The following is a 24,921-nucleotide window of genomic DNA, read 5'->3' as shown; positions in this document are numbered from 1 at the left end:
AATGAGAACTGAGGAGCAAAGACTGTGTTAGTTTTAATAAAATAAGCATAGCCTTGTCAAAATTCCACACAAATGAACTTATTTTAGTTTCTAATTAGTCAGATAAATAAACATGTCACAGACATGAGGACAAGTGATAGAGGCTTTGCTTGACAAAGTTTGAGAGACTTCTGGCTGTCCAGCATGAAATCTAGACATCCAGAACAGCTGTTGAGGCTTTGCTTGACAAAGTTCCAAAAGTCTCTTTTTTATCACCACTGCCTTAAATATTATGTATAATCCAGGTGTAATTTTGCCTTAGAATTACTATGAAATCTGCTTTTTCTTCCAAAACTGTCTTTCTTTCTATTTCTCACTTTGACTATGAGCCCTAGTGAAATGTACACAGGGAAAATTTTTTTCCTCAGAGAATGTTGAAAGAAGGCATCTAGTCAAAGGCTTGGACGATAGTCTTTTGCTCTGACTGTAAGCACCCAAGCAGAAAGTGCTTGAAAGAAAGTTAGGACCTTGACATAATAGTATCTGGCTAGATACTGTTAGCTCTAGAAAAGTTTCTTTAGAATTTGCTTTGAGAGCAATAGAAGATGGGCTTGGAACATCATGCTTTTCAGATATTTTATAACACAGGATTCCTTAGCAGTTAGCCTAGGCTTAGATAGGACAGCTATTGGTTTGGGACTGAGAGTGGGTCAAGTTTTTTCTTTATTAGATAATATTTAGCTCAAGCTACGTTGCTGTGACAGTCATGCAAACACAATTTCTTTAGCCTAGGGAAATTTATGATTGTTTAAGAATAATCAGGTCATGGTGACCATTGCTTGGATATTGGTTGATTTTTGCTGTATGCTTTATTGTAGAGTATACAGAACTGTTTGTATTTCCTTGTTAGACTGCTCGCTTGCTTTGTTGATTTTTAATGCCTTATTGATTGTAAAAGATGAGAAAAATCATGATTGTAAACTGTAATGAAAACAATTGAACTTCACTTTAATAAAATACTGGGGATGGCCCAAGAAGTCACAGACAAAGAAAATTAAGAATGTCAGAGACAGACAGACAGTAAACATGTGAGAGAGACAGAAAAAATAGAGTTCTCCTGGCCTTTAAGACCTTCAGTTTTTACTTCATATGCCTGGGTCTAGAATTTCTTTTTTCTCTGTTCTTCAACTATAGCTAGTTGTTCCCCAATGGTTGGTTTCCCTGTTCAATTCTCTCTACCTCAGATCCACCAAGGCTTTCTCTTCTCTTCTCTTCTCTTCTCTTCTCTTCTCTTCTCTTCTCTTCTCTTCTCTTCTCTTCTCTTCTCTTCACTGTTTCCAAAACTGGTCTGTGGAACAAACGTATAATTAACTCTAATGATATTTTCTTCATTTTCCACCATATTAGTTTTCTATCGAAAACAATTACAGGTTGATAAATATGTATTTAAGTAACCTAGGTTATTTTTTTAAAAGATGTTAAAACTCACACAAAGATGTAAAAGCCAAATCGGTTTTGCTTTGTAAAGTCTCTCTCTCTCTCTCTCTCTCTCTCTCTCTCTCTCTCTCTCTCTCTCTCTCTCTCTCTCTCTGTCTCTCTCTGTCTCTCTCTGTCTCTCTCTGTCTCTCCCTCTCTCTGTCTCTCTCTCTGTCTCTCTCTGTCTCTGTCTCTCTCTGTCTCTGTCTCTCTCTCTGTCTCTCTCTCTGTCTCTCTCTTTCTCTCTCTCACACACATACACACCTCTCTCTCTCTCTCTCTCTCTTCTCTCTCCCCTCCCTCTCTCCAGTAGTTGTTTACTGCTATGTGGGTGCTGGGAATTGAACTCAGGATCTCTGGAAAAGCAGCCAGTGCCCTTATCCACTGAGACATCTCGCCAGACCCAGTCCACCAATGTATTTTATTTTTCTGTTTTTTTTAATTGTTTTCTCTTAATGTTGAATAAATTCTAGGCTAAGAATAAAAAAGTTTTAAAAAAAAGAAGTTCATCTGGAATACTTAAGTATCTATTAAGAGCATACATCAGTATACACACACACACACACACACACACACACACACAATATTGTTTATTTTGAAATTTTATTAATATAATGTATTCAATCACGTCAATTCACATTATCCACCTATGATTCCCCACAGTGCCCTCCATCACATTTCCCAAACTTATCCTTCTTTTTATTTTTATTAGCGTCCAGTTAGTTCTGCACATAACCACATGGGTATCTGGCCATCCACTATGACATGTAAAACTTCCCTGGGCCATATCCCCAAGGGACAGTGTCTTCAGGAGCGATCTGACCTGCTCATCCAAGAGTGGCCTTGAAGGTTCCTCTATCCATATGTGCAGGAATGTTGGCTGTCTTTATCTTTACAAGTCTTGTGAAGGCAAACACAGCTGCTGTAAGTTAATGTGAACCACAGACATATAATGTCCAGAAGTCAGCATTTAATAGCTCTCCTCCCCATCTTTCAGCTCTCATGGAAAATATGATCCTTTTGATGTTGTGGTGAAATTTTAAGTTATATCAAAATCAGGTTTTCCAAAACTGATCTTTTTCTTTCCATGTTGCCTTTTAATGTATGTCTTTAAGATTTGTAAAGGAGGAAGAGGGTGTGCTCAGCCCTGATGGAACTTGATGTGCTGGGGTGGGTTGATGGAGGGCTCCCCTTTTCTGAGGAGTAGGGGAGGGAAAAGAGGGGAGGAGGGAGGGAGGGTGGAGCTGGGAGGAGAGGAGGGAGGGGCCTACGGTTGGGATGTAAAGTGAATAAATAAATAAAAATTTTGAAAGATTTTAAATGATTATTTTTAAAGCTACAAATTTACTGAATTCATTAATACAATTACTATAAATGAAGTAGATCAAAGAAGACTCAAATATATTAGAAAGAGGAAAAACTAATATATTTCAGACACTTAGCAAATTCTCACATAAATTGTATCACAAAAGTCCTAGGGAAATAGCATTCTGGCCTTTGTTATCACAAATGAATGAGATAAAGCTCAGGAATGCAGAGCAACTTGCCCAGAGACGTTACTGAATCCATCTATATTAAGCAGCATGGTAGACATTCTTCATATGATGGCACTGCTAATATTTCTTAGGTTTCATTTTTGTAGATAAAACAAGTATTTATATTGAGACGTTCATTGCTTTCAGAGGCAAATAATAGCATAGACAAAACATTATTATTAGATTTTGAAAATAAAAATAATGTATAATGAAAACACAGGTCAAGAATTGTAACACAAACTTTAAGTGGTTGGTTGATTGAGAACTGCATTAAAGTCTATCAAGTGATACTCTGCCTGAAGGAAGAAAGCAGATTAACCCATGGCTGCACTCTGACAGCAGAGGGACCCGCAGGCATTGAGCCTGTCCTCTACGTTCTGTTGCCCAACAGTAGTCTGCAAACTGGTTTCAGAATTCTAGAGGTGTATTGTACTCAATTAATCCTTCAGATAGAAGCTAGAAAATATGTCCAAATTAATTGTCTATGCATATTCCCTAGAACATAGGCACTATCAGGTCCCTCAAATGGTTATCATTTGAATAAAAATAGCCAGGAAAACAAATGTACAGAACACCCAAGTTCCTCCGTTTAAACCTGTATCTAAATAAATGTTTATAATATGATTGACACATGTGAAATTCATTCTCTTTGGAGACAAAACTCTTATGACATTAAACTCCTTACATGATCAACAAGAGAACACATATTTGTATAAAATCATTTCTTCTCTGTCACTAAAACACCATCAGCATTTTTAGTCACTGTTAAAACTAAGCTGCTTCTAGAAATTTTACTAATATTTTTTCATAATGACTACCAGTCAAATGACTTTTATAACATCCAAAAGACTTCTTTTGAGAAACAGAGTATGCCTGTATTATTACTTAAAGATATTATATCTTAAGATATTACATCTTTTTTAAAACTTCATGTTAATTCTCTGTGAGTTTCACATCCTACTTCCCAGTCCAGATCATCTCCCCATCCCCTCATATCCATGTGTGGCCCGTGCAACCCCCACAATCAACACACATTGACACACATGCACGCACGCACATGCACACACACACACGCACATGCACGCACGTGTACACACACGCAAGCACACATGCACACACACACAAGCAGACCAAAATATGGATAAAAAAATATTAAGTTAATAAAGATGAGATGTGATAGATATTAATCTCCATTCAGAAATTTAGACTCAACAAGATAGGAAAGATGTTTACTTCAAGTTTGCCAAATACAAATAGCCAAATCACTATGAATGCAATATTTATAATTCCTGATTGTCTCGTGTTTCTTCCTGGGGTATGTAGTTTATTTTACCCATGTGTAATAATATAAATGTATATGTTAAGAAAGAAACATAATAACAAAATTTAAAAAAACAAACTATCTCATCGTGGAAGTCTCTGACTTCTGTCACACCATCAGTATTGCATCCTCATTTATACCCCTCCTGGCTATCCTGTTGTTGCTCTGTGTCATGAGATCCTGCAGCTTTGGATCAGCAGGCCTGACCCTTTCATGATTCCCACCAATTTGGAGGTGGGACAACTCAGAGCCCTGAATCTGGACCTGGGTGGTAACTGAGCTGGTTAGCTCACCAGCTCTCCCTTAGCCACACCACCAGGGCAAGCTCATCAGCATTGTTCTGAATAGGACAACCAATACTGTCAAAGGCAGGAGGCAGGTCAGCTCTCCTGATCTCATGCCCTTGTGGACGGCTTACCCCCACCCAGGCCTCCAGAGGCATCTCCACTGTACTGCCCAGTCAAGGAATGGAGTCCACTCTCCCAAGTATTGCAGCCTTTCGTGTGTGTCTTAATAAGTGTAATATTAGTGGTAAAGTTAATAGCTAGCATTTTAAAAAAATAATCAGATTGCTTTTGCCTTGCTTGTTAATATTCTCAATAGTATTTGATAGGAAAATGACAAAATAAATTTAGAACAGAGATTTCATCTCTTTCATGTTACTTTCAAATAAGTAATTTCTAGAAGGAAATTTGTTTTAAGAAGAAAATATTAGGATAGTGAATAAATTCATTTTGCAAACAAGTTAGTAGACAGCAATATATCCCAGCAGTTTAATAAACAGATAAGAAGAGGATTTGGGAGGCTGGAGAGATTTCTCAGAAGTTAAGAGCACTGCTTGATCTTCCAAAGGTCCTGAGTTCAATTCACAGCAACCACATTTGGCTCACAGCCATCTATAATGAGAGCCAGTGCCCTCTTCTGGTGTACATATAGGCAAAACACTGTGTACATAATAAATAAGTAAATATTTTTTAAAATGTCAGACTTAAAAAAAAAGGGGTTTTTGCAGGATAAGTCACCTCATCATTAAATATTTTAAATGTGTTGTAAAATAAATATTTTATTTACACAGCAACGCTTAAATGCAATGAACGTATTCATCTATATATAACTTAAATAAACTGCACTACATTTTTATTGGAGCTCAAAGTTTATCTAAAAGCATATAAGTTAAGAAGACTTGATAGAAAGTCTGTGAGTTCTACAATGTAATTTATCTTGCATGTTTCTTTTTTGCTATTATTTTAATAAATAATACATATAAGCCACATTAGCCATAAGAAAGCACTAAAATGTAAACCATTTATGGCCACACCTGGAGGTGTTGTATCAAATATTTCTTGTATCTTATGGTATGGAGTAGTTTTTACTAGACTAGAGTATAAGATCTACAGGACACAGCCTATGCTGACAGTTGCTATGAATATTCTTTACTCCCTTGTGGGTCAATTTCTTTGTCTTAAGTGAAATTTTCTCACTTAAGGTTGTTAAATTGTTTTGAGAAAGAGATGAGGTGATACATACCAAAAAGTTATTGCAGTACCAGACGAGGGACAGCATGGAGTGAGAGACGCAGACATCTGTAAAACCTAATCAAGTCTCTTGTGTTTTAAAGAAGTATATGGACTTAAAAGTGTATGGACCAATTCTTTCATTTTAGAAGAGAACCTAAGGTCAGGTTCTGGTGCAGTACACTGCATGTAAAACTGAGGAGCATATGGCCTGATCATTTTTCAAGCTGAAGGAGCAACCATGCTCTGCATTATACAATTGTCCATCAGATACATTGTTTACCAGTTTTGATGGGGAGTGAGGAACACACAACTACCCTTGGGCTTTTTATATAAATGAGTTCTCCCAGCCTTACAGACTTTAAAGCAAGGGCTCTCTAAAGTCTCATTTGAGCAGCTCAGGCTCCATTACTCTGCAATGGTATTGTGCTTGAACTAGGTCAAATCAGGTTCTAAATTGGTCCTGTTGGCCCGGAAAGTCCCCACTGACCTTCTCTTTGCTCTCCTACTACTATGAACCCACTTGGTGATAATGGCAGCTACTGTAGTTGCACTTATTGTATTACCATTAAGAAAAGCAGCAGGAATTGGTGTGTTCAAAATAGAGTTAAAAAAAAAAAAAAAACCCAAACAACCAGTAATCTTTCTGGAATTAGTAAGTTATTTGCAAATAGAAGCATAATAAAAATAAAGCAAATGCCTTAGCAACATCATCTCAGAGATTGAGTACCACTTATACTCAGATGGGCACATCTGCAGTTTTCACAAGTGTGACAGGCTAAGACAGTCAGTCCTGACACTTTGTACTTCGTTGAGGGGCACCCTTTTCTACCTGTCACACTGTGGAATACCCCTAGCCCACAGCACTCCACATAGCTGCCTAACAGCAACATTTTAGGTGAGAATGACAGTTTAAAACAAGAAGTATGGAGTAATTCAAAATCCTGCCAATACTCTAAATTATAAATAACAAACTAAATTGTTGCAATGGCACTCTACTTTGTCATCATGGGTTTGGTGAGAACTTTACTGCTACAACTGGGTCTTCCTATATGCATGTAAATTTTGCTTGTTCAGCAACATAACTACTGTGTTACTTTTACCCTCTTCTGTCTGAAAATGTCCCTTCTCTTTTTTTAGGATCCTAACTGCTATTTTAAAAGAATTAACAAATTGTCTCCACTTGCCCGAGTTTCCTTGGATGAGAACTCTGCAGAAATGGAAAAACTGCCATCCTATGGTTAACTTTAGCCAGGAATTAGCTTTTTCCCTTTAATTTTATTCCTGCCCCAAAAAGGGGTTTAGAATTTCACTCCTTTTGTTAAGAAGAATTCCTGATTTAGTTCCAATTTCCAAATAGGCACACGAGAAACACGGATACTCAGCGTATCCTGGTGAAGGTTGATCTAATTTTCTCCCTCACAATTTTATGTTTTCCTAGAATCTCACATGATTATATGTCTGACTGCTCTCCCTCAGCACAATGTTTTTGAGATCCAGTGTTTCTTGTACAGTTTACTCTCTCCTGTGTAGTTGAATGTACTACACCTGCTTACCCTGTCAGCAGCCAAGAATTTTATATTTTATATTTTCTAAAAAAAAAAAAAAAACTATGAGCAATTACGTGTGTGCACATATAACTGTGTGTGGGTTTGTTCACCTGTGAGTGCAGGTTCCCACAGAAGACAGAAGATGGTATTAGACACCCTGGAGTTCCAACTACACATGGTTGTGAGCTGCCCCACTTTCGTGCTGGTGAACAAATTGTGGTCCTCTGAAAGAGCAGTAGGAAGCCCTTAACTGCTGAGCCATCATGCCAGCTCCTTGTGTTGGGGTCTTGATTCATACGCACCCATTCTTTCTGCCTAAAGAAATAACTCTGTTAGTGAAGTTTGGGGGTCCCTTTGTAGTCACCGTGTGAACAAAAGAATCAAGAGAATCACTCAGGAAGCTGGCAGGCTCATTAACAAAGAATTTAGAAATTGGCTCAATGGGAAACTCAGGGGCAATTTTATTAGAGTTTAAAAAGAAAAAATTCAAACGTCCCCTGGATGGGGAGGCCTGGTGGCACTCAGAGGAAGGACAGCAGGCTACCAAGAAGAGACTTGATACCCTATGAGCATATACAGGGGGAGGAGGTCCCCCTCAGTCACAGTCATAGGGAAGAGGAGTAAGGGGAAAATGGGAGGGAGGGAGGAATGGGAGGATACAAGGGATGGGATAACCATTGAGATGTAATATGAATATATGTAATATGCAGATATATATATATATATATATACATATATATATATATATCCACATAGGCAAGCTGTAAATCTCAGTAGCTGCCTAAGAGTTAGAGAGGAGAAGGAGTTGGGGTTTCATGTTCTAAGTTGGTATAGAAGTTGGACACATGGCTGACAAGCAGCCACATGGTAGGTAAGAGGGTTTAGAGAAAGAATAAGAAAGCCCGAATGTTGAAAAAAACCCTAAGTGTTAAAGAAAACATGCTTTGAAAAGAAATGAAAAAAGATGGTAGGTTAAACCTTTCAGTTCAGAAAAGCAGACAGACTTATAAAGCTATGTGTTTGTGGCTTCATAAGTTGAGTCCATCTTCTTAATAGGTCTTTCAGCTGGGTTACTGCACAAGTCCAGGAGGACTGTTGGGTCTACGCCCAAGCCAGTGCCTTTATTCTCTTGACCAGCAGTTGTTTGTTTGGTTTTTTCCTACTCTAACACTTCTCTCACCATTTAGACACCAAAGTGAGAAACAAACTCATGTACTCCACAAATTCTTATCAACCAATGTAGATGTATTTCTGAATTTTAATCATACAAAACTTCATGGCATGAAACCTTTAATATACAAAGATTGGCAGGCAAAAGTGTTCTCAAGCCCCACATATAACCCTTTTTAAGATGTGGAATGAAAACTTTGAGAAATATAAAAAACTTTATAAAAAACAAAAACAAGATAATTATGTTTTAATTTCCTTAATAATAAGCACTATAAGTAAATAAAAATTTGTTTCATATTTTACCTTAATATTATAAAACAAAACTTACTTCGAATGTACAGACACTGACTTCAGTTGATTTTATTGCTATCTACTGTGGGAAATAAGGAGATAATTTTAAGGTCTCAAAAATATAAGCAAGGCTGGATTGTTGTTAAGGAGCAAAGGATGGACCCATGTCAGCTCTTAAGCAGAAAGTGTAAAACTAAAGGCAAGAATCTTTATTATGGAACTGACAAGCCCAGGTAACAGGGTTTAGGATTAGCTAATTTGAATGTGGTCTGCCAGATTTGCACATCAAAGTTATCCTTTTTTTTTTTTTTTTTTTTTTTTTTGCCTAATATCCATCTTTAAGATAATTAGTGCAACTTGACAGTGGCTTAGAAAGGCAACAACAAAGAAAGGCAGAGTAGGGTGCAGACTTCGAATAGGCATATTTGTATTTGAAAAGTATACTTTGAAGTAAGTTATTCAGTGTCTGAGAATTGGCTGAAGGCCGGGCTTCCATACTCACTTGGCCTAGATGCCAAAGGATTAGAATACATAAGTTTTTGTTTGTTTGTTTGTTTGTTTGTGTTTAGATATTTTTCTGTTACTTTATTTATTCACCTTACATTATGATTACAACCCTCCTCCTTGTCTCTGCCTTTTTCTCAATTTGGCTAAAGTCTGGTATATCTTGTTGGCTTTCTTAAAGAACCAACTCTCATTCTCCACAGTTGTGTGGAGAGCAGGAACTGACTCTGACATGAACTCTGGTGACCCCTTTTGACCCCTTCCCCTTGGTAGGGAGGCCTGGTGGCACTCAGAGGAAGGGTAAGCAGGCTACCAGGATGAGACCTGATAGGCTGTGATCATATGGTGGGGAGGAGGTCCCCTTCTGTCACAGATCTAAGGGAGGGGAATATGTTGAAAGAGGGATGGAGGAGGGAAACGGGAAGATACATACAAGTAGGGGATAACAATTGAGACTTAATCTGAATAAATTACTTTAAAAAAAAAAGAACCAACTCCCTTTTTTTGATTCTTTGTATTGATCTTTTTGTTTCTGTTTTGTTGATTTCAGCCCTGAGTTTGATTATTTCCTGCCATCTACTTCTATTGAGTGTGTTTGCTTCTTTTTGTCCTAGAAATTTTAAGTGTCCTGTTAAGTTGCTAGTATGAGTTCTCACTAATTTCTTTATGAAGGCACTTAGTGCTATGAATACTTAGCACTGCTTTTGTTGTGTGCCATAAGTTTGTGTATGGTATGCATTCATTTTCACTGAATTCTAAGAAATTTCTTTTGGTTTGGTTTGGCTTTTTGAGACAGGGTTTCTCTTCCCTAGTTGTCTTTGAACTCACTTTTTAGACCAGGGTAGCCTTGAACATACAGAGATCGGCCTGCCTCTGCCTCCCAAGTGCTGGCATTAAAGATGTGTGTCACCAATGCCCAGTAGAGAAGACTTTAATTTTTAAATTTCATTTATTCTTTGACCCAGTGGTCATTCAGTAGAGATTTGCTCAGTTTACATGAGTTTGTAGGCTTTCTGATGTTTCTGTCATTGTTGAAGTTCAACTTTAGTCCATGGTTGTCTGATAAGATACAGGGGTTATATCAATTTTTTTTGTATCTGTCGAAACTTGCTTTGTATATATGGTTAATTTTAGGAAAGATTCTGCAAGATGCTGAAAAGGAGGTATATTCTTTTGTGTTTGGGTGAAAAGTCCTGTAGATATCTCTTAGGTCCATTTGATTCATAACATTCATTATTTTTCTATTTAGTTTCTCTGTCTCAATGACATGTCTCTTGGTTATAGTGGTGTGTCGAAGTCTTCCACTATTAATATGTGGTTCAATGGGTGATTTGTATTCTGCTGGTGATGCTTGATGCGCTAGTTCTGGTTCACTTCCCTAGGTTTTCCCAGATTCCACCAGATTGTCTTTTCTTTATTGCTTCTGTTTCCATTTTCAGATCTTTAACAGTTTTGTTCATTTCCTTCACCTGTTTGATTGTCTTTTCTTTAAGGTATTTAGCCATTTCCTCTTTTTTTTTTTTATATACATGTTTTGATTATTTTTAAATCCACTGAATACAAAAGTTAGAACAATAACATGTGATGGGCTGTGATGGCGTTAGGTTATAAAACCACAAGAGCATAAGTTTTAGGGATTCAAAAGCAGAACATGCTACAATGAGGTAAGCTTTATAACGTTTAAAGACTAAAACACAACTGCACAGAGGTATACTTATAATGCAACAGATAACAATCAAAAGCCACCAAAATGAGCACTTGGGAGCAGTGGATATTTTTCCATATAACTAAAGCATGAACTACCCATATTCTGGTTTTAAAAACAGAAAACAAGCCATGCTTAGATTTTTCTTGATAGTAAATTCAAAGTTTTTGTATACGGCTACAAACTATTCCATTATGGGGTTATGGGATATGTAAAACAGATGTTAATTTGTAGAATTAACTATCATATATAAGCATGCATGCCCAAAACATGTGTCATATTTCACAAACCTAGTCAACTCAGCAATGAAATGAAATTTTCCAAAAGGAGATTTTATCAAATTATATACTTAGATGCTTAATTTTTTCCTCTTTAAAGGCCTCTATCATCTTTATACGATTAGATGTATACACAGAGAAACTCTGTCTCAGAAAAACAAAAACAAAACAAAGAAAATTTATTAGATTTATTTACTTTCCTTTTCATGTGCTTTGGCTGTGTTAAGATACCCAGATGCTATAGTAGGGTAGCTGGGCTCCATTGGACCCGCTTTGCCCTGACTCTTGTTGATTGTGTTCTTTTGCTGGCCTTTAGCTCTCTGGTTGTTACTGGTATTAGTTGGATGTTCCTGAGGCTGACAGGACTCCTCAGGGAGACAGGCAGGGCTTTGGGCCTGTCAATGAGGCTCAAGCAACAGCCCACTGCTAATCTCTGCTGCCGGTGCCCCAGGTGGACCTGAGTGTTCCTGGAGTCCCAGAAGCCTCCTCCTCAGATAAATGCAAGTAGGCCTGACTATGGAGCTCAGGGAGCAGGGCACAGCTCATCTCTGCTGGCTGGGCCTCAGGTGGACTCAATAAGTAAGGGAATGTTGGCCCAGGTCTAACCTGGATATATCTGGGGCCCAGTAGGCCTCCTCAGGTCAGGGAGCAGCTCCAGAGTACATAACTTTAAGAATTATTTTCTCAGTATATTTGTTTAAGAAACCCTGTGAAGTTGTTTATCTGTGAAATTATTTAAATATTTTGTATTATCCTTTACAAAAGACATTTTTATTTTGTGTATTTGTCTGATTAGCATGTATATCTATACACCATGTGTGTTCATTGCCCACAGAAGCCAGAAGAGGAATCCTGTGGAACTAAAGTTACATATATGTGTGCCATCATGTAGGTGCTAGGGATTAAATATGTTTGGTCTCTGGAAGAAGAGCCAGTGCTCCTATTATCTGTGTTATTTCATCAGCCTCTTTGACTACCTTTTAAAAACAATAGAAGGATGCTTTGTCTAGCCTTATATAGCTCAATTCTATGTCTCCATAGCTAAAAATACTGACTGTATTATTGTTCACACTGACTCCTGAAGGCAAGGATAAAACTTGTTTTTCTTGAGCTTTGAAATTTACTTAATGTTAAAGTGATTTGGGGAAATTAAATAGAGGAGTTGGGGTATAGCACACAAAAGTGAAATAAAAGCTGAGGCAAACAGATTGCTATTAAGTATGGCAACACACTGAATTGTTTGATCCTCTCTTAAGCAAGCAAAAAATCCATATGAGTTTAAAATAATAAAAGAGCCAATTAAAAATAGAAATTGTAAGTCAGGGGTGGAAAATAAAAAGATAATAAAATTGTTAGAAAAATAATTTCTCTACAGTTATGATGAAGACCCTATTTATCTTTGAAAGGGAAATATATTTCCTACCTTGTCTTTGAAAGAGTGAACAATCAGCCTGTATTGTATCATATAGCTTATAAAGCTGGAATCAGCCTGGGGTTTTTATATCTCCCACTCCAGTGAACACAACAAGAACCACTGTAAATACCACTTTTTCTCCTGTCTCTTGAGCTTCTCTTTGTCCCTGAATTTTTTATGGAACCCTAGACAGCATTAAATCCTAGAAAAAGACAAAGAAAATAATTCAAATGTCAACCAAGAAAAGTAGCATTTATATCCATAATTATAATAAAATCTAAATGATTAGTACCACAAAACCATGGCTTAATATATTAAGATCTTAATAAACCTGTGATCTCAGAAAAGAGACAAGATAGAATTATTTAAAGGAAAAAGCAGTTAATACAAAGGCCCTACATGTTTGTACACTGGTGTGCATTAACATTAATTCACACCAACAAAGCATAGTTTTAGAGATTAGAATGAAATGTAACTTAGCAAATATATTTTGCATTGATGAAGTTCAATTACATACTTTATTGCCTCATATACTTATTTACTCAAACAATAACTTTGCTTTCCCAAACTGTTACATTATAATCATATTTTCATAATCTAAGTACATATTATTGGCATAATATCAATTATTAACACATAGATTAATTATTAATCACTGTATTTACCATTATTATTCATATTGGCACTGCTTGTACTTGGAAATTTCATTACTAAGCATATATCAGTCAAAGTTATTTCTTTTCTCCATAATCTTTACTTATATCACCTTACCCAGATGTGCAGAAATCTCCTACAATAATCAAGCCATCCTCAGGTCCAAAATTGTTGCTAGTATATTTCCAAGCCCTTTCGAAGTTGCCTTGTGTGGAAATTTTATTTATGTGACAGCATCTATTATCTTAAATTAGTTTTACCAGTTACTAATTGGATTTTTTCCTTCCAATGAATCCTGGCAATGCTGATGTTAAACGCATAAGTCTCTGACTTAAGTGTATGCATACACAAATTAGTTCTGTGTTTCAAAATGCATTAGTTTCTAATTGCAAAGAATTAAATCCTAATTCATATCCTGTTATTCTTCAAAATGTTTAAGTTACATTCAATACGTTTGCTACTATAGTTCGCTGAAATTTTCTTCCTCCACCAAATCATTCTGTCTGCAGTTCTGACTCTTCATGTTTCCCTTAAGGAGGAAAAAACCTTAAAGGTGATAGACCTGAATTGCTGCTTAAGGAAGAAAATGTGTGTCTTAGAACCTGATATTTTTTACTATAAAGGTTCTACCACAGTCATATTTCAAAAGAAGCCAGAACAAAACTTGAGGAGGTAACCAAATCAAAAATTAAATATATAAAGAATAATGATCAACCTCAAAAATCATCAGATATTGCACTTACCTTATGCAGCCCCCAAGGTAATGCTTTCAATACATAACAATTGAGAATTTCAGAAATGAATAGAAAACTACTATGGCAATGAGCAAATGAGAATTCCAAAACAAGCAGATTTCACGTCCTAGACTTGTTTGCTTCCTAGACCTTCTTGTTCCTTTGGATAGTGACAGCAGTAGGTCAGCCTCCTGCTCATCAGCAGCATCACCACCATTATCTCTCACAGTTACCTGAGTTAACCAAGTTAAGTTGCCTGGCTGTCATAAAACACTGCAATAAAATGGTGACTAGGGAAGTTGTCATCGCAAAGCTTTCCCTATTGTATCTAGAAAGGTAGATGTTATCGATTGTTTAGAGTTCAGACCAACCAAGCTGCTAATACCACTTACACACAACATCTTCAGTGTGGCCTGGGTATTGAATTAGGAGGAGCTGCACAAGCTGGAAGATGAGGGAATGAAGTCTGCACTGTGCCCGGGCAGAATGACTATCCATTTCAAACAAGTGAAACTTGAAAAGGTTCTTCCGAGCAAACCTACACCAAACAAAATGTAAACACACTAAAAAGCTTCAGAAAGAGAAAACTATTTCTAGACAAGAGGCTAAATTCAGACTAGAGCAATGAAAGGAGAAAATATGTGGGAGTTAAGGGGCTCACTGCAAATTTATTCAAAAGTGAAAATATGAAAAACTCAGAGTAATTAGCCAGCTCAGTCTTGAAGTGAAAAAAGTTCAGGGTTTGATATTTTGTACTTTACATCAGCGCCTTAAAAATCTGACACATAAGGACAAAATAAGAATATTATCTGTGTCAGTAAAACTGTAAGAATTTGATAAAAGTAAAAAAGAACTAAATAGAGATGTTCATAAACAGAAAGTCTCAACATCATCAAAATGTTTCATCTCTATCTGAGCTATGAATTTAGTGCAACCTCAATCAAATACCAAGAAGTTATTGTATTTATTTTTTATTTTAAAAGCTTTTCATTGATTATAAGGCATTAGCCATCTACCTTATTATCTTGGAATTGAAAAATCTACATAGAAAAGCAAAAGACAGTACTGGTCAATGCAATACAGAAGCAACAATAAATATTATTAGGTAAACACTACTCAGCTCCAAGACTTTGCACGAAGAAAGAGTAGTCCAGACCTGTAGTATTGGCAAGAGAAAACATGAATACATTAATAGAGTATAACAAAGAGATACATCAAAACTAATAAACATAATTGCTCTTTTACAAAGTAATATAGCAAAGAAAATATCATTTCAACAAATGTTGCTAGAATTACTAAATATCCACATTAAAATGGATCGAAATATGTTTGTAAAATATAATTCAATGTATATTATAAATGTAAATCTCAAATTATAAGCCCTGAAATTTATAACATAGGAACAAACCTTAATTACTTCAGGCATAGTGATGATTTTTAGATATACATAAGACAAAAGCACAACCCATGAAATAACAATTATATTGGACTTCCTTTAAGTTAAAACTTTAATCTATGAAAGACAATATGAAGACAGAAGAAAACCCACAAACACTATCTCCTAATGAGCCATTGTCTAAAAAGTATAAAGAACTCCTAAAACTCAAAAATGAAAAATAATCAGTTCTGTGTGTCAAGGACCTGAACAGATTCTTTCCAAAATTCTGTCCAGTATAATATGTTATCACAGAGACACAGACTGGAGCAATGAAATGCTACTGTGCACATAATAGACTGTCCAAAATCCAGAACACTGACAAAACCAGATGCTGATGAACGAGATTCAATATGGTATAGCCGCTTTACAGATGATTCAGTGTCATTTAAAACCACATACTCGTATGATAAGCCCACCCACTGAGTCATTGTCATCTATAAAAACGATGTAAATGCACAGTCACACAATTCTGCAGATGGGTGTTTCAGCAGTTTTGATTATAAGACTTGAAAGCAGTCAATATGTCCACCAGTGGATAAAGAAATAAACTCATGTCTTTCAAGACACTTGGACATTAATCAGCATGAATGAGCCATAAGCTGTGAGATGTGGAGAAATCTGAAATGAGAACACCATCTGAACTGCCTCACACTGTAAATTTCCAACATGTCACTAAAAGTAGATATCCAATTGTGTAATTACTCTGGAAATTATAACAGATTTCAGTAAGAATATCCATACAAAAATAACACTGAAAATGAGAAGGAATGACAACCTAAACTATTGAGAATGTGGGAAAATGGAATTGCTCACATATTTTAAAATAGAATCCTTTTGAGTGGACAGTAAAAAACCAATGATAGAAAAGGAAACTACAAAGTCAGAAAAACAAAACTACAATATTTACAAGTGCACATAGAGAAGGAAGACTGGAGATAACTGAGAAAGCCACTTCCTTAACAAGCTGTCCAATAAGAGTAGAGTGGGAGAATACACTTTAATTTATTGTAATTCATATTACATCCCAATTGATTGTTATCCCCTCACTTGTGTCTCCCCTCCCTCTTCTACTCTACTCCCCTTCTCTTGACCTCTGAGAGAAGGGTCCCTCCTACCCCACCATATGACCATGGCCTATCAGGTCTCATCTAGATAGCCTGCTTCCCCTTCCTCTGTGTGCCCGCAGGGCCTCAACACCAATGGAGAAGAGATCAAATTGGGGACACCAGAGTTCATGTCTGAGGCTTTCCTTACTCCCCCAGTCCCTCCCCCTCCCAGACAACCGCGGAGAATTAGCTGTCCATTGGCTAGATCTGAACAGAGTCTAGGTTATCTGCATGTATTGACCTTGGTCAGTGCAACATTTAGTGTAGGCCCCTCTGGGTCCAGATCTGACTAGTAGTCTTGATGGTTTCCTTGTGGGGTTCCTGAACCCTCTGGGCCCTTCCATTCCTCTATTCTTCCATATCAGTCTCAGCATTCCTCCCAGGGTCTGGCTTTGAGTACCAGCATCTGTGCCTATCCCCCTCCCCTGGGTGGGGTCTCTCAGAGAACATCTATATTGGGGTAATACCCACTTTAAGTGAGTTTATATCATGTGTGTCTTTCTGGGTCTGGGTTACCTCACTCAACATGATTGCTTCTCATTCCATCCATTTGCCTGCAAATTTCAAGGTTTCCTTGTTTTTAATAGCTGAATAGTATTCCACTGCGTAAATGTACCAAAGTTCCTTTATCCCTTTTCTGTGGAGGGATCTCTAGGTTGTTTCTAGATTCAGGCTATTATGAATAAAGATTCTATAAACATGGTTGAGCAAATGTCTTTGTTGTATGGTGGAACATCTTTTGGGTATTTGCTCAGGAGTGGTATAGCTGGGTCTTAAGATGGAACTATCCCCAATTTTCTGAGAAACTCCCAGATTGATTTCCAAAGTGGTTGTACCAGTTTGCACTCCCACCAGCAATGGCAGAGTGTTCCCCTTTCTCTACATCTTTGCCAGTGTGTGCTGTCACTTGAGCTTTTGATCTTAGCCATTCTGGTAGGTATAAGATGGAATCTCAGAGTCATTTTGAGTTGTATTTCCCTATTGAAATACCTACAAAATTCTTTACTAACCTTGAAAAATCAATTCTCAACTTCATATGGAAAAACAAACAAAAAACCAGAATAGCTAAAACAACCCTGTATAATAAAAGATCTTCCTGAGGAATAGCCATCCCTGATATCAAGGTGTACTAGAGAGCAACAGTAATAAAACAGAATTGTACAGGCATAGAAATAGGCTGCTTGATCAATGGAATCAAGTCAAAGACCCAGATATAAACTGGAATACCTATGAACACTTGATTTTTGACGAAGAAGCCAACTCCATACAATGAAAAAAAAAAAAAAGATAGAATCTTCAACAAATGGTGCTAGTCTAACTAGATGTTGACATATAAAAAAATGCAAATATAATCGTATTTATTATCCTGTACAAAACTAAAGTCCAAGTGCATTAAAGACCTTAATATAAAGCTAGACACACTGAATCTATTAGAAGAAAAATACGGAAGAGCCTTGAGCTTATTGGCATAGGAGACAAGTTCCTGAACAGAACACTAATAGCTCAGCCTCAAAGATCAACAATTAATAAATGGGAGCTCATGAAAATGAAAAGCTTCTGTAAGGCAAAGGATACTGTCAACAGAACAAAACAACAGCCTACAGACTGGGAGATCTTCACCGACCCTACATCTCACATAGGTCTAATATCCAAAATATATAAAGAACTCAAGAAATTAAACACCACCAAACCAAATAACCCGATTAAAAACTGGGCTACAGAGCTAAACAGAGAACTCTCAACAGAGGAACAATGAATAACAGAGAAACACTTAAAGAAATGTTCAGTGTCCTTAGCTATCAGGGAAATGCTCACCATAGTCTACTTTTAACCACATGTGAGTTATATCGCCACCTAGTGAAAGAGCTTTAATGGTCACAATGAAGTTCTCCTGTTATGCTATTATACAATACAGTCATAATTTTTCTCACTTCTTTTCATCTGTTGCTTAAGACCAACAGATGAAAAAACCAAGTTCATAGGAAAATACTAAAATTGTATTCTTTTATTGCTTTAAAAAAAGTGATAGCTTTGTGAGGTGCTAACACCTGTGATCACAGTATTTGGAAAGGCAGAAGCAGGCAGATCTCTGTGAGTTCAAGACCGGCCTAGTCTACAAAGTGAGTCCAGGACAGCCAAGGCTACATAGAAAAACCCTGTATAAAAAACCCTAAATAAACAGATAAATAAAAAACAAACAAATAACTAATAAGAACATTTAAAGTTTTTAGTCATGTGTATGTGGTAGCATGCATGTATGCTTTGTGCACAGAGGTGTCTACACTAGCCAGAAATAGGATTAAGGATCTCTCAGAGCTGACGTTATAAGCAGCTTCTTAGTTGTCTCTTCAGTTATATTTGTGTTGTAATTTTACTTGTTTTCATTTTTAACTTTTTATTCATTTTTTTGTGAATTTCACATCATTCATTCCAATCCTACTCATCGCCCCACCCCTCCATATCCACCCCTCCATATCCACCCCTCCCTCCATATCCACCCCTCCATATCCACCCCTCCATATCCACCCTATGCCCTTGAAACCTCCCCCTGTGTAAAATAGGATAGAATAACAAAAATAACCTTGTCATTAAAGCTATAGTATGTCACAGTGTGTCACACAGTATACCCTTTTGTCCACACATATTTACATACAAGTGTCCATTGCAATAAGTCATTGGTTTCTAGGCCTCTGGCTTCTGCTACACTATACTGGATCCTCATGGGGACTCCTCTTGGATAATCTGTTGTTTGTTGCCCATTGTAATGGAAAAACTGCATCTTTGGATCTGCAAGACTGGCCCTTTCACACACTCCAGAAGATCACAGACCAATGTATGTTACAGTAGGCCAACTCAAAGCCATATATCTGGGCCTGAGAGATAGCTGAGTTGGTCAGCCTGTCAGCTCTCCTGTTCCCGCAGCACCAGGGTGAACCCTCCAGCACTGCACCCCCTAGCTCACCCAATGCTGCAGCCTGCAAGGGGGTAGGGTCAGCTCTTCTGCTCTCAAGTCCTCTGGGCCAGCTCACTCGTGCCTTCAAAACCAGGGCCAGATCCACTGTGCTGCCCAGAAGAAGTGCAGAGCCTGCTTTCTTGGGTGCTTTAGCCATGTGAAGGAAGAGGGCCAGCTCTCCTGTACCTGAGCCACCAGGGTCAGCTCTACTGTGCTGCCCAAGCCAGGGGCAGGGCCACCTCTCCTGAGTGTGGTGGCTGAGGGTAAGGATAGCTCAGCACAGTGCCTCAGGTGGCAATCCAGACCAGGGACATCTGCATGGCCTTTGGTGGTAACATAGGCCTAGGAAAGCAACACAGACCAAGGCTGCCATAAGACCATGAACCCAGACATGGCCTCTAAGGCCAATTGGCCAGATGACCCTATGGCCTCAGATGGTAGAGCAGGCTGCTCAGATCAGCAACTCCCCCGCAGGCAGTATGGCTCTCAGATATCCACATGGTCTCCAGCGGCAGCCCAGACGACAAACATCACCCTAGTCTTTGAAGGTAACTCACGGACCCCAGCTGCCACAGGACCACAGAGGTGGCCCTTAGCACCAGCACAAGCCAGGCCCTCACCGTGGTCTCCTCACATCCATCTTCACTGCCATCAAGTCTCCAGCTTCACTTTCTCTTCCCTCTCTCTACCATGTACTTCATCTTTCCATCTCTCCATCACACATTTGTCCACTATAGTGGTGCCTGTGGCAGGTGCTTGGGTGTTATTCTTCTAGCACCCCCAGGCTAGCATGGCCAGAACCTAAACTTTTTTCTTAACAAGTGTGTTCTTTATTAAACATCCAAACCTTTTAGATGCCATTTATAAGGCCCCATACCTCAGAGAGGAGCTGTAGACAACTAGAGGTTGCAGGTGGGGGCAAATAATGCAATAGCCCCTCTAACTACACTCATAGAGACAACCCTCGTTACATGCAGTGAGTAAAAAAGGAAAAAAAAAGAAGAAAGAAAGAAAAAGGAAAAAAGAAAAAGGTGTGAAAAAAGATATGATTTGGTGGAAGGGCATGCAGAGGAGGTAAGAGAGGATAATGGAAAAGAATTTGAGCAAAGAATAGTGTGTGTGTGTGTGTGTGTGTGTGTGTGTGTGTGTGTGTGTGTGTGTGTACTTATAAGAAAATATTTTTGCAGAGCTGAAGAACTAATATTTAATGTAGAGCATATTGAGGAAGATAATAAATATGAAGCAAATATCTACTATAATATTTTGCTATTATGATATTGTATCAATGTGTATTTCACTACATTACCTCTAAAATTCTGGACTGACAAAAAGACAAATCAGCTTAACAGTGATTATAGCCAACAGTCATTATCAGGAAAATGAGCGATGGCTGTGTTTTAGCAGGTCCCTGCTGCTTTGTATGCTAATTCTATATGTGATTGTTCAGAGATGCTGAAGAAATTGTCAAAGACTTGCTGATTGACAGACAAAATTCCATTCCAGAATGCTTATCTTTTACATTCCAGTTACTGATGACATAGACTCTCAATGCTGACAGGGACTCTGAGAGACGGTCAGAAAAAAATGCCTGTATCATCAACATCTGCTGTTATGTATGTATAGGGACAATCCATTCAAATAGTCTGTAAATTTTAGTTTTTAGTTTTGGGTGTTTATACTTGATCCTAGACAAAAAGCTGATTGATTTCTGTTGTTGTTGTTGTTGTTGTTGTTGTTGTTGTTGTTGTTGTTGTTGTTGTTTTAAATACAATTCGTGTGCTGATTGTATGGACATGATCCTTTAAACACCAAATACTGAAGTAAAGGTTAGGAAAGTAAAACCTCCTTTAAGTTAGCATATCAACAATAAGTTTAGTCAAGTGTGATGCTGGCATAGAATTGAAGGCAGTAAGAGCATGAGTTTCTACAGAAAGGACTAAATATAACCAGAAAGGAAGATAAATTTTGTTTATACTTAGAAAACTCCCTTTGTAAAGCCAGGTGTGATGGTGCATGCCTGTAACCTCAATGATCATGAAATTGAGGCAGGAGGATTAAGAGTTCAAGGCCAGCCTCAGCTTTATAGTACATTCAAGACGTATTTAAAGGCTGAAATTTCACTTTATTATAATTTTATCCTTAATGATCATTATATTTCCTAGCATGATAGCATATAACCTTTAATATTAGGCTTATCAGAGTAGGAGGGCATGACCTAAATCCCCTGTGATATTATACAAATCTCTATATTAGAAAGTCCTCCCCATACTCTTACCAAAAGATTAGCTAGTGCTACAAAATCAGTATTGAGAATTGTTCTGTTTCCTCCAGTAAGCATATATATATTCCAAGCACATATCATGGTCCCAATAAATATTTGATTACTTAAAGATAATACTTCAATCCATATTTAATTGATAAAATTTTCTTATTTTGACATACTTCCTCTTTCAATGGAACAAGATTGATGACAAATCCAGCAGAAGTATTAAAGTCACACACTACAGATCTGATAAGAATATTCTGACCATTGGCTAGATCTGGGAAGGGGTTTAAAGTTTACCTCCTGTATTGTCCTTGGCTGGTGCCTTAGTTTGAGCGGGACCCCTGGGCCCAAATCTGCCTATCATATTGTTCTACTTGTAGATTTCTAGGACCCTCTGGATCCTTTTATTTTGCTGTTCTCCCATGCGTCTCTCATTTAGAGTCCCAATAGGATGCCTTCCCCTCTGTCCCAGTTTCCTGGTAAGTGAAGGCTTTTGTGGGACATGCCCCTTGGGCTAGTATGCTGATATAAGTTGAGTGGAGAGTGTGATATGACTTTCTCACGTACTCTGGTGCCTCACATTTGACCATGTCCCCTGGAGGGGGAGACCTGGTGGCACTCAGAGGAAGGACAGCAAGTAGCCAAGAAGAGACTTGATACCCTATGAGAATATATAGGGGACGTAATCCCCCTCAGGAACAGTCATAGGGGAGGGGAATAATGGGAAAATGGGGGGGGGGAGGAATGGGAGGATACAAGGGATGGGATAAACATTGAGATGTAACAAGAATAAATTAATAAAAAAAAATAAAAATTAAAAAAAAATCTGATAAGAACTTTAAAACATACTCATTGTATTGCCAATGAAATAAAATTATAAGAATACAATGAATAAAAACATTCATGGTTTTATTCTAAAGTGAAAAAGGTTTTTTGTCTTCCTCTGCATTTTGCTGTTGTATGCAATATACCTTCAGGTGAATTCTTTATCTGTAATAAGCAGTTTCATCTCTGTATCCTGACATTGCTCATCCATCAAAAAATGCTAATTATGTTATTTCTTGCCTAAGCCATCTCCCTTGGAAGAAATTTTAAAAATGCAATAGCAGCATTATTAGAAATTTACTTAAAGTATGTATTTCATGCATTTATTGATGAGAACAGAAAATAGAAAAAACAAATAACAAAGATATTTTTCCTTCAGTCACAAAAACAACCTAAAAATTACATAAATAAATGATGCAAGTGGAGCTTTCTTTAAGAGAATCAAACTAAAAGATCATGGAAAATATTTGTGGGCCAGTAAGAAGTATACATTGCTGAATAGCTGAATATTCAGTAATTTGGGAGGTCAAAGAGAATTAATTTATGTAATTTTTGGACTGCAAGATTCCTTCAAAGACATGAAACATAAGGATTTTAAATTTTGGGTAACAAAGAAGAAATTGAAACCTCCCTCAAAATGATTTGGTGTTCTTTCAAATGAAACTGTACATTTAATTCCATTTTATAAAATGAAGTCCAATGTTTAGGACTATATGTCATTTTTTAATCACAGTTGAAGAAGCTTTGGTATTCTTAATACATTCAGAAATAATGTGTTTTCTTTACATTTATATTTGTGAACTTTTGGCTCCCAATTCTAAAAAAGGGGAATTACCTCAGTAAAATACTGCTTTTTTTTTTTTCAAATGAGTGCCTTCAAACATCCAAATATGTCCTTATTAACAGGAAGGATGTCAGCACTGAACATAAGCCTATTGACTCCCTTTTTCTCCTTTATATAAAGTTAGAAGCACACTAATGAGCAAATTCTAGTGACAATTACAATGCCTTTCCTCCCAAGGCTTGTCTCTTTGAAACCTCTCTGAGTTAGCAGTGCCCTAGATGTTCCCTTTCTAAGCCAGCATTATATTTCTAATTTGCTACACACTCAGCGAAAACCGTATAGATCTTGAATTATTCAGTGTAATCATTACAATTCTCTGGAGGCTCCTTGAGAAAAACTGTGATGACCTCATTCTCCTTAGGTACTCATGGATCGTGATAAACAATTAAGTAACATTTATGATCACATTGCTGAAATCTTCTAAGAGTTAGCACATGCAAGTATGTGTTCCTGCTTCTAGAGGACGTAAGACAACATCCAGGTATCATTGCTTTCCCCCTCAGGACCAATTCATTTTGTATTTTGAGCCAGACTCTCTCCTAGGACCCAAAACTTTGATTAGGCTAAGGTGTCTGGCCCATAAGCCACAAGGATGTGTCTGTGTTGATGTCCTCAATTCTGGAATTACAAGTGCAAACTGCACACCCAGACTTTTATATAGGTCCTGGGAACTGAATCATGTGTTTACACTCACACAGCAAACATTTTACTGACTGAACTATTGTTTCAGCCCAACTGAGTTTCTCATTCTTAAGACTCTAAACCAGCACTGAAAAGCAACACTGTATCCAATAAATGTTTAGAATTATCCATGTCTATGTTAAAAGACTTTAATGCACAGAACATATTTATCTCTGCCATCTGATTCCTGTTTTGTGCCTCTTTTTGTATATTTTTACTTTCTAGTTCTATTATACAACACTCAAGAATCCTTTCTTGGTATGCGTGGCCTGTAGGCATTTGGAAACTCATGTTAGAAATAATCTTTCTGCTCTTCTTCCAAAGGGTCTCAGCCAAATCGCCTCACTGCCGCAGTAGCTCAGAAAGCACAGCACACAGCACTGGAGTGCTCCCCATCATAATGGCACTGAAAACAATGTAACAACTGACAACCTTTTACTTCTATAATGTGCTGAAAACATTTAGCCTTTTAAAAATTTATTTACAAAGAATGACTACAACAGTTACCTGTTGCTGGGCAACAATTTGTCCTAAAATGTGATGGCTTGAGGGCCACCCATTTCTGTTCATATAAATCTCTAGATTACCAACAGTAGAGAAGAGCAAAAGCAGTTTTCAAATACAGTTCTTCTGTAGTTAGTTAGCCACTTGGATGGAGACTGGGGAGTGAATAAGATGCCCTC

General features: G+C 37.4%; 1 protein-coding gene across 1 annotated transcript in view; it reads left to right on the top strand.

The window, feature by feature from the left end:
• Positions 1-24,921, top strand: part of Dok6 (docking protein 6) — a 402,354-nt gene that overhangs the window by 258,863 nt on the left and 118,570 nt on the right. The window lies entirely within an intron of this gene.

This window comes from Acomys russatus, chromosome 20 (genome assembly GCF_903995435.1).
Source record: "Acomys russatus chromosome 20, mAcoRus1.1, whole genome shotgun sequence".
NCBI classification, from domain to species: Eukaryota; Metazoa; Chordata; class Mammalia; order Rodentia; family Muridae; genus Acomys; species Acomys russatus.
The sequence above is the reverse complement of the archived record's forward strand: the minus strand, read 5'-3'. Positions and strand labels throughout refer to the sequence as shown.